The following is a 10,407-nucleotide window of genomic DNA, read 5'->3' on the forward strand; positions in this document are numbered from 1 at the left end:
AACTGGCACACTGCAGTTATGATGCCCCTCCATGGGAATGGCCTTACAACTGACTCAGGTAATTACAAGCCTATCAGACTTGCAAGACTCATCTGCAAAGCCATAACTGACCACCAACCATGGTAAAGAATTTTATTTTAATTGACCCCCAATAGTCTGGCTTTGCCAATGGTAAATCTGGTCTAGTGAAATGTAGTGAACTTTTACAAAAGGATCCCACAGCCTGTAGACTGTGACCATTCGGTACATATGGCATAGCTTGACCTGGTCAAGGCCTTAGACACCATTCCCAATACTGGCATAATACAGAAGCTAATTGCATTAAAAATCAACCCATATCTAGCAAGATGGAGAGTAAACTGGATGGAAGACAAAACCCAGACAGATTTGCAGGCACTGCATCAGAAATTATGAAAGTGCCAAACACAACCTCTCAGGGCTTTTGTCCTTTACTTCTCAAGCAAAGAGACATGACCAGCTGACCAGCAAAGTTTGCAAAAGACAAGCTGGAAGTTAAGTCACTGCTGATAACCAAACCCTCCAGAATGAGCTTTCCCTATTCAACACTTGGTATAATAAAACTTTAGTACTTAATTTGAGCCCAAAGTGTAGTGTCCTCACTTATGATAGACAGCCCCACCCTCTTACTGTAAAGGCAACCCACTACTACAAAAGAAAAATGTAGTCAGGGATTTCAGATCCTGGGTTATAACTTTCTTACTTTTGACAAACATAGGACAATTGCCAGGAAATTTTAGTACAACTAATTGCCAAAGGAATATTTAAGGTCTTGAGTAGTAATCACTTCCATGTACTCGGCACCAATCAGACCAGATATTGTGAACAATGCCCCCTTTCTAATTTATCTCACTGAACTTATCAATAAGAATAACTTCAAAGTTCATGACCAGAAATATTAATCCTAAACTCCCTGATCTATCCAGCAAGCCTATAAACTTTAGCCCTTTAGTCTTCCAGACTTTTTGAGAGAGTTACTACTTTGTGTCCATTAGCGGGAGAATAGTCTTAGACTGTCCATATCTATGCAAGTCCAATGTTGCCTACTACTAGAACCAGGGACTTAAATCTTCACCAAAAGATAAATAAAACCTGGTGAAGGGATACATTTACAACCAAGCATCTCCCACACTTCTAGAATAAACATCCCTACATGTTAAGTAGTGCGACTTGCTATCTTCCTTTAACCACAACCTAGATGACCTGATGGGTATTGAATTAAGACCCTCCTGCAGAAAGTACTGACAAGGCTCAAATGGTCATAAGATTCAACAGCCTTGGGAATCTATGAATCTATACGTGGATATTGGTATTGGAGACTGATTTAATCTTTCTGGGAACTATTGTACACATCACCAAGCAAAATAATTTTGGACAAGATTCAATAACTGGTGGTAAGATGGTACCAGTCTAAGGTGGATGTAATCCTGTGTAGCTAAGGATTATAACTCAGACCTCCAGCTGTACAGTGTAAAGTTTATCTGGTTATGGCAAGTGCTATCACCCAAACATCAGTGCACATTTACCATATGTTTTTAAAGCCAAACTGTCACATGTATGACTTCTAGCAATGTGGATTGAGAAACCATGCTGCAGATGGCACAGCCCATGCCAGCATCATGGATTTAAAGCTGCACTATCAAGTTTCTGGTGACAGCTGAGGAATTCAAGCCCCATAATACTAGTCTGTTATACAGGATGATCAGTCAATTCGGATAAAGGAAAGTAAAACAGTGCATTACTGTGGCTTCAAGAAGGCAGGAAAATGAGCAAGTGACTCAGTGACGTAGCAACAGTAATGAATGGTAGATAGATGCCACTCAAAACTGTGCATGTCATAAGAGGAAACTCAAACAACACCGTTCAGCATGTGGCTTCCACATATATACAGAAAAAATGGTCCATCTGGATCAGTGCTGTACTCTGGTTAACAAAGAATAAGTAAAATAAATATGGCAATCTGATTTTGTATTTGAACATTGCAACATAAATACTGCCAACAGTTGTCAAAGCATAAATATTTTTTCAGTAACAGACATTCTAACAAAAAACAGGTGGAGGTGTTATGATATGGATAAAGGTTATGAGACCTGTGATGATTACGTATTTGATGATACCCAGTCAACATTATTGGTGTTAAGTGTGACAATAAAGACAATCTGAGTACGTAATTATTGGAGTGTACAGACCACCAAAGTCAAGTGCTGATGACCTAGAGGAATTCACACATTTCTGGCATGAAACACCATGGGGGTTAACATCACGAAATAGGCACACAAGACCAAGAGGATACATTTTCTCAAGCACAAGATAATTAAGATAAGATACAAAGAATATTAAAAATGGAAGAGGTCAAAGTATAACTTTAAAAATGAAAAACAAGATGGACAGAAAAACTAAATGTAGTGAGAGAGCCAGGATTCAAGACAAAAATCTGAAAAAAAATTTATATAAAGACATTGAGCGTAAAAGAAAACCATTTTACAGATGCATAAAATGTGGTAGAAGTAAAGACATACAAACTGTGGGTAGACTAAGATTTTTTCAGAAACAACAGATGAGATACATTTAGAAAATGTTGTGCAATGTAGTTTAGCACCACAAAGGAAGTGTTGAATTGTCCTAGTAACATCCAGGCAACTTCAGATACTGAAATTACACTGTAAAAGAACTACACAAACCACACTCAAACAAAAGCACAAGGAGATGGAATTAGTAATGACATGAGAACCCTACAGCATGGACATACAGGACTAGTGTACCAGTCAGTTATTCACTAGGTCATTTAAATATGGGGAGATTATTCGAGATTGCAGACATGGCCTTGTTAAACCTGCCTTTAAGGGAAAGGGGAATAGGACAAACCAGGAGTCACACAGACTCAAATTTACTTTCTTCTTGTGGCAAAATGAAAATGTTGGGACTTGAAACCATGTATCAGTATGCATATATTGAAAATGTATCTAGAACCGCCCATAACACAACAGAACAGCTATAAATAAAAAACTGTGCTGTAATGTATATCAAACATTTGACAGGGTCATACACAAAACACTGATCAATAAAATTATAACTAGGTATTGATGTAATCTTGATAAGATGGAACAGCTGCATGGCTTACAAGACATGGCAAGTGTTATACACCAACGGGATAGGTGAAATTCTTTGCAACAGTCGGGGTGTCCAACAGGGCTCTGTCCTAAGCCCATACTTGTTTAGTTTGCAAACTTCTAATTTTTTTTTCATCTGAAGTGTTGTACAGACAGTTTTGCAGAGGACTTCAAATGGGTAAACTGACTGCAGATTAAGTTAGAGTGCACATCTGCAAAAATAACTTATTTCACTTATTTTACATTTGTTGACTGGGACAGTCCAACTGGATACATACCCATTTTCAGTGGAGGCTGGGGAGAAAAGCTCCATACAGATACAAAGAACAAAAATACAAAACTAAAAATGCAAGAAAGCATGTAAAAAACAGGTATATATAGACATGTTAAGTCATTTCCTAGAGCAAAATAATTCAAAATAAGCGGTTACAATTTTACATATAAATCTCTTTTCATGTTCCAAGCCATGTCACTATATACATTGCACATATTTGTATATCAGATTATAGGTTCCTTACAATTTGCATACTTTAAAGGGGATCAAGACATCACTTGTTCAATCTACTTGATTCAGAGCTACTGGGTTAAAAAACAATATCTAAGGCGAGATGTCCTCATTAGAGGAGTGTAGCAATTAGTCGGGTGTGGAGCAAGGACGTAGCCAACGTTTTTTGAAGTATAGTGTGAAGTTTTGTTTGAACAGTGCTAGAGAGGGTTCTATGGTTAGGTCATCAGGAAGTGAATTCTATGATTTACCAACACAGTTGGTGAACAGCGCTTCCCCAGTTAATAGTTTTGAAAGTGAAAGCTAACATTTTGTTGGAGGATCTGAGTGTTTTGAGGTTCTGGTAGGGGTTGGTAATACTTTTAAGGTCAGGTGTGCATTCTGGCTGGTAAAGAATCTTATGGGCAATTACTAGTTCATTGACCAGAAGTAGGTCTGGTAGTTCAAGCCACCCTAGAAGGTTAAGGCAGTGGTGGGTTCTATAGGTAGAAGCAGCGGCAAATTTTGCAATATGATTATAGCAGTTGGAGTACTTATTCAGTTCAGCTTTACTCAAGTCTGTGAATATGGGGGAGGCATAGAGGAGTGTGGAGAGTAGATGTGTATGTGCAAGAACAGTCCTAGCTAGGGGAGTAAGGAAGAATTTTATCCTACATGGGGAACCAAGTTTTTTTATTAATTGTTTTAACTGTATGGTTGATAAGCAAGTTAAACCACAGGTTATTGTCAACTATTACACCTAGGAGCTTTGCAGATGGACCAGGCAAGATAATAGTGCCATTGTTAGATTTAATGGAAAAGTCTAGAGAGGTGGTCCTACGAGATGAAGAGAACCATAGCAATTTAGTTTTTTGGGGGATTTAGTATAAGATAGTGACTGAACAGCCAATTTTTGACCGCATTAAAAGCTTTTTGGGATAGAGATAGTAGCTCCGCTGGGGATGTGGCAGAACAAATTAGGGTCGACTCATCTGCATACTAAATACAGATAGCATCCAGAATAACCTTGTTCAGGTCATTGATAAATATGGAAAATAGGAGGGGTCCTAAGATGGATTCCTGAGGGACACCAAATGTGATAGGTAGAAGGGTAGATAATTTGTCTTTCCATAGGACTGCCTGTTGTCTACCAGTCAGATATGATTTAAACCACTGCATAGCCACATTATCTAGGGAAATAAATTCCAGGGTTTGTATAAGGAGTTGGTGGTTTACCATATCGAAAGCTTTAGACTGATCAAGGAAGATGGCTGAGGAAAGTTTATTACTATTTCGGTTTTGATTTATAGAATTAAAGAGTAGGGCAGTGGTGGTACTATGGTACAGTCTAAAACCATGTTGTGAGTTTGTCAGGAGTTTGTTTACAAGAAGATAGTTCAGGAGTTGTGCATGTATACATTTTTCCATGATTTTGGCTAGTGGTGACAAAATAGCTATGGGTCTGTAATTTGAGGGCTCAGCGGAACTGCCTCCCTTATGGAGTGGGATAACATGGGAAATCTTCCAGATGGTAGGAACATTAACTTCAGATATAGTTCCACTGATCAGAATGGATATTGGGTAGGCTACTGCATCAGCTGCTTTTTGTAGTACTCGGCAGGGAGGAGATCTGCAGATAGAGTAGTTGGTTTTAGTTTCTTAATTAGTTTTCGGATAAATGAGGTTGAGACTGGTTGAAATTTAAAGGTATTGTGGGCACTGGGTGTAGCAGAAGTTGGATTTGGTCTACTAGGGGGTAAGTGACTGGCTAGGTGTTGGATGGTTTCTGTAAAGAAGCTATTAAAAGAATTGGCGACCTCTACATGAGGTTTTTTATTGGAAGTTGAGGGGGTGGAAAAGTTGATTTAAACCTGCCCAGAATTTTTGGGGTTTATTTTGGCATTTCTGTTGTAGGTGGCAAGTTTTTTTTCGTCAGCCGTAACAGATTTTTTTGTCTCATTCCTTAATTGTCAAACTAAATTGATCTGTGTGGGGTTTTGTGGTTCACCAAGTGGCCCAAGCTTCATTTCTAAGTAAGATTTTTTTGTCTAGTTTCTACTGTAAGCCACAGGGGTGGTTTTAGTTATAATAGAACGTGCTTGTGCATGGGTGTCAAGGATGGCTAAGAATTTGCTATTAAAGTATTTTACAGCTTCAAGTGGCAGGTATTTTAGTATTGACCAGTTACAGAGTTTAAGTTCAGTTCGGAAATTAAGGTTAAAGTATTTCTTGTTCCGGATTGTTTTATAAATGGGTAGTTTATTGATTTCAGCCTTTTGCCTGATAATATAGGTGAGAAGGTGATTGCTTATGTCATTAGGTAGGTTTCCCTGGTTTATACATATGGGGATGACTGTTGATCAGTATTCCAGTCTAAGATAGTTTCTTTACTGTAGGGTTTAGATATCCTAGTGGGGAAGGATATAACCTGTGAGAATCCATATAGGTTTACATGATGAATAGGGGGTTCCGAGGAGCAGGAGCACCAGTCTATATTTAAGTTCCCGAGTACAATAGTTTCTTGGGGGTATTTATTAGACAACCAGTTTAGTATGTCAAGCATTTTTATGTTTCTTGGGGGAATATAGACGCAGACAATATATATGCTTTTGTTTTTGTTAAGATGTAGTTTAGTAATAATGATTTCAGCCTTATTCCAATTTGATTGAGGGACTTTTATGGTCATCTCTGGCATGGATTTATAGAGAACAGCTACCCCCACCTCCCTTTTTGGCAGTACGGTCACGTCTCAATATGATAAAACCTGGTGGGAAAACCTCATTGTCAGAGGTTGATGGTTTTACCCAGGTTTCAGACAGACAAAGAATATCTGGGGATAGGAGTTCTAGTAGGGCATGGAGGTGGTGGACTTTATTTAAACTTCTAATGTTAAGGTGGCTGACCAGGAGAAAAATTGGAGATCTGTAAGGTGCGAGTGTTAAGGCAAGAGGTAGTGCTAAGGCTAGAGTCATCGGTGGAGGATGGCCCAGGAATTGGGTGGATATCACCATCCATTGCGAGATTCCATTGGGCTTTAATGGTCAACTTCAGGAATTTGAGAATGAGGTTTTGGTATTTTTTAGTTTTTGGGTTAATATATCTAGTTCTAATACGAAGGTTGTGTTGAATAAGAGAGGAGTTAGATATGAGGGGAATATTCAAGTGCGCTAACTGATTAGGTACTGTCAGTGTAGTAGTTTGGCTTCTTGGGAGGGGGAAATCATAAAAAAATAATGTTCATAAGCAGTTAAGTATATATATATATATATATATATGGGATAAGCATCAACGGTATTATGGAGCATATTACCATGAATTTGAGTGGAGAGAGCAACTGGGCCATTTTAGGAATCTGGGGTAGTCTTCAGGGTATGTATAGGAGATAAAGTAAAAGTAAGGTAGGTACGGAGAAATCCTACAATTGCACATTTATAGCGGACTGGTTCTGGAAAGAGAGGGGGTGTGGTTAAATTATCATAAATTTAGCATCACTATGGGCGGGTGGAATTTGGGGCAGATTGGGTCACGTAGCGAGCATGAGTGCAGTGGGGCTGAACCCAGACCACGAGGGGATCTCAGGGTCTGTGTGTGCTATGCAAGTGCTCTTCTATGTTACAGTATAAGTTTGGTATATTTTTAGCCCTTATTCTGTTAGCATTTAATTTACAGGCATAAAACGTAAGGTTTACAGCCCACAAAATTAAATGCCAAGGTATTACTTGCTTTTCAGGCAGTTTTAGGGTTATAAGGTTGGAAGAGAGCCCAGAAAACCTATTTCAAAGAAAAGCTAAGCATTTGAAATAGGTGGTTCACTAGTTTTGGGTTTAACAGGGATGTAGAATAAGCCAAGAGTTCCCGATGGGTTATGTTAACTTAATATATCCAAACTGTTAGGAAAGATTACTTTGAGTATTAAATTAGGGCATCTAGATGTGCTATAAACCCAGTATGGCTAGCTAGTTTATTACAGTCAGTAGCGTAGTAGAGGCAATAACCTTCTCAGGTCTAAGTTCCAAGGGGCAAGGCAGAAGCTTTTCAGTTACATTGCCATTAAGGTATTCTATCTTTACAAGCCTTTCAGATCATCAGTTTAATGGGATAGTACCACTAAGCTCAGATGTTGCCGACTGGGTCCAAGAACAGCTCGACTAAACTGACCATTTGGACACAGAAGAATAACATGCTAATGAACACCTCAAAAACAAAGCATATATATTTACGTGAGATATTGAAAAGTGAATATATAATAAACAACACAATGACTGACACAATGGCTTCTTTTAGAAACTGGGGTATGTGGGTACATCCAGCTTTTTTTCTAATATGCTGAACCCTTCCAAAACTCAGCTGATGCTCTTTTACCCCAGCAAAACATGGGCCCCCATACTCCATTCCAACTACATTCCTACACCACCACCATCACATCAGTAATAACCCACACAATTATTAGATGCAATAATGAACAGTTTAAAATTCGACTTGCACATATCACAATCCATCAGGATGACACACTTCAAATTGGGCTCACTGTATAGAATCAAATCTTTCCTTACCGATAACACAAGACCAGACATAGCCAAGAACACATCTATTCTCTAGCCTACTATATATGCCTCCCCTATTTTAACAAACCTAAGTAAAAATTATCTCAAACTAAAAACCTGCTACAATAAAATAGCAAAATTCACCACAAACACTCCTCATATGTTCCACCATTGCACTACATCAACTAAACTGGCTAGAACTCCCTAATCTCTTAATTTACACTCATCTTACCTTAGCTCACTGACTCGTACACCAACCCAATAAAACCCCCTCCCTTCAACTAATGCTTCAACCTTATAGTAACACTCGCACACTTCGTTCCTCCTATAAATTTATTACAGGTCTCCAAGTCCAATAACAAAGCTGGAGACTCTCTTCTCCAACTATATCCTCAAATATGGAATACTCTTCTACAACCCATAAGAACCACTACTGACCCATCACACTTCAAAAAAAAAACTTATAAAAAAACTTCCTCAGTAACAACTGGCTCTGCTCATGCTCCACTCCTGGATGAAGCCTTCTACCAACCAGCAATTCAATCTTCTCCCATTTCATATTCAGCTACATGCATCTCAAACTTGTGTACTTACTAATAACCTCCTACCTCTTTTCACTATCCTTCACAATTCTCCCTTCCGGTTTCTCTTCACTCACTACTCTCCTACTACAGACTAACACCCTCTGTATCCTCACCCCACCCTCTTCCACACACTGCTATACTAATCCACCCATCAACAATCTCACTGTAATCACAAACCTGCACCATTTCTAACACTATCTTGGCCCCTTCTGTAATCCATTACCTTTTCAGTACTACTATCTAGACTACACTTTGTATTAAATTCTTAAGATTTGACGCACAACTGGTAAAATTACTTTGTAATCAACAGAATCACTGTATCAATGTATTTTCATGACATGTGTTATCTTTGCAACTTGACTCTGGAACTCCCCCACCCCAGGCCTCTGCTGAAAATGGGCTTTCACCCAGTCGGACAATCGCAATAAACAAAAATAAATATCAACCTATTGGTTAATAGCAGCTGTACAACTATAGGTTATGTAAAAAGATTTATAAAGTATAGTAAATTAATAATTATGAAACCATTGTACATTACCATCAGACCAAAACTAGAGTCCATCCATCCTCAACCCCTTTTCCCATTTTTGCACATGGGGTCAGGGCATCACTTCAACAGTGACAATCCGCTACAGCCAAGTTTAGAGTATGGAATAAAAATACAGAAACCTCATAAGAAAACAAGCAAGAGTCAACTGGAAAGAGTACAACAGAAACATACCAAAGGCATCCATGGATGTGAACATTTGTTATGAACCTGTATAGTGTACCATACAGATATCCAAGAGGAGACCTTATTCAGGTATACAAGATGTTTAGAGATAACCACACACATTCCCAGGAGTAGTTATCACATATAAGAGTATCATCAAACCACCTAAGCAGAAGATTACAGATGAATGACAGATGTACTAATTGATTCTCTGATAGAGTAGCTGAAGCATGGAAGAGACTACAAAATTAATTTAAATTAAGCATTAGTGTAGATATTTTTAACAATGTGGACGCTTATAATGGGAATGACTTTTGGTATATTAGAAGGCTAGAAGGGCATTATTGTCCATGCTTGAAATATTTGTATGCATGTGTGTACTGGCAGAGATCACACACTGGGAACACTAGTTTTATTCAGGAATGAAACAGGACAAAAAGGATTGGAATCAGGAAATCTAAAGCCAGACAATGCTAGCTTGAACATAACTTTAACTGTTATGGAGATGCAAGCAGAAAAGAGTTTCCAGGTTTACAACGCACCATTCACTGCAGCCTAACATAGGAGAAATGCAAATATATCTTGGCAAAGTACAATGATAACCATCTACCAGTTTGGAGGCAAAATCACTAGGAGGTGCTATCCTTCAGATGAGGTATTACCTATTCAGTTTGATTGCAGGTTAGGTGTTACACCACTTGTCAAAAACAGTAAGGAAAATGTTCTTTGATGCTGTAACCAAACTTCCACCCATTTATGCAAATCCACCTCATGTCACTCTTGAAAATAGAACAAAGATCTAGTAGGTCTAACTCAAACAAAAATAAGTTAGTGAAAGAAACAAAAATGGATTCTTAACCTTTTGTTAAACAGAGGGAGGTACTTAATTTTTCCGTCATATTAACTGCAGCATTAAAGACCGGATGACAATCTAAAACTAGAAAACCACCATGCA

The 10,407-nt window shown here is 38.4% G+C and overlaps 1 protein-coding gene across 1 annotated transcript in view; it reads right to left on the reverse strand.

Annotated features, from left to right (window-relative positions):
* Positions 1–10,407, reverse strand: part of MTUS1 (microtubule associated scaffold protein 1) — a 2,531,455-nt gene that overhangs the window by 2,338,456 nt on the left and 182,592 nt on the right. The window lies entirely within an intron of this gene.

Source organism: Protopterus annectens, chromosome 2.part1 (assembly GCF_019279795.1).
Source record: "Protopterus annectens isolate FY-2018-M chromosome 2.part1, PAN1.0, whole genome shotgun sequence".
Taxonomy (NCBI): Eukaryota; Metazoa; Chordata; order Ceratodontiformes; family Protopteridae; genus Protopterus; species Protopterus annectens.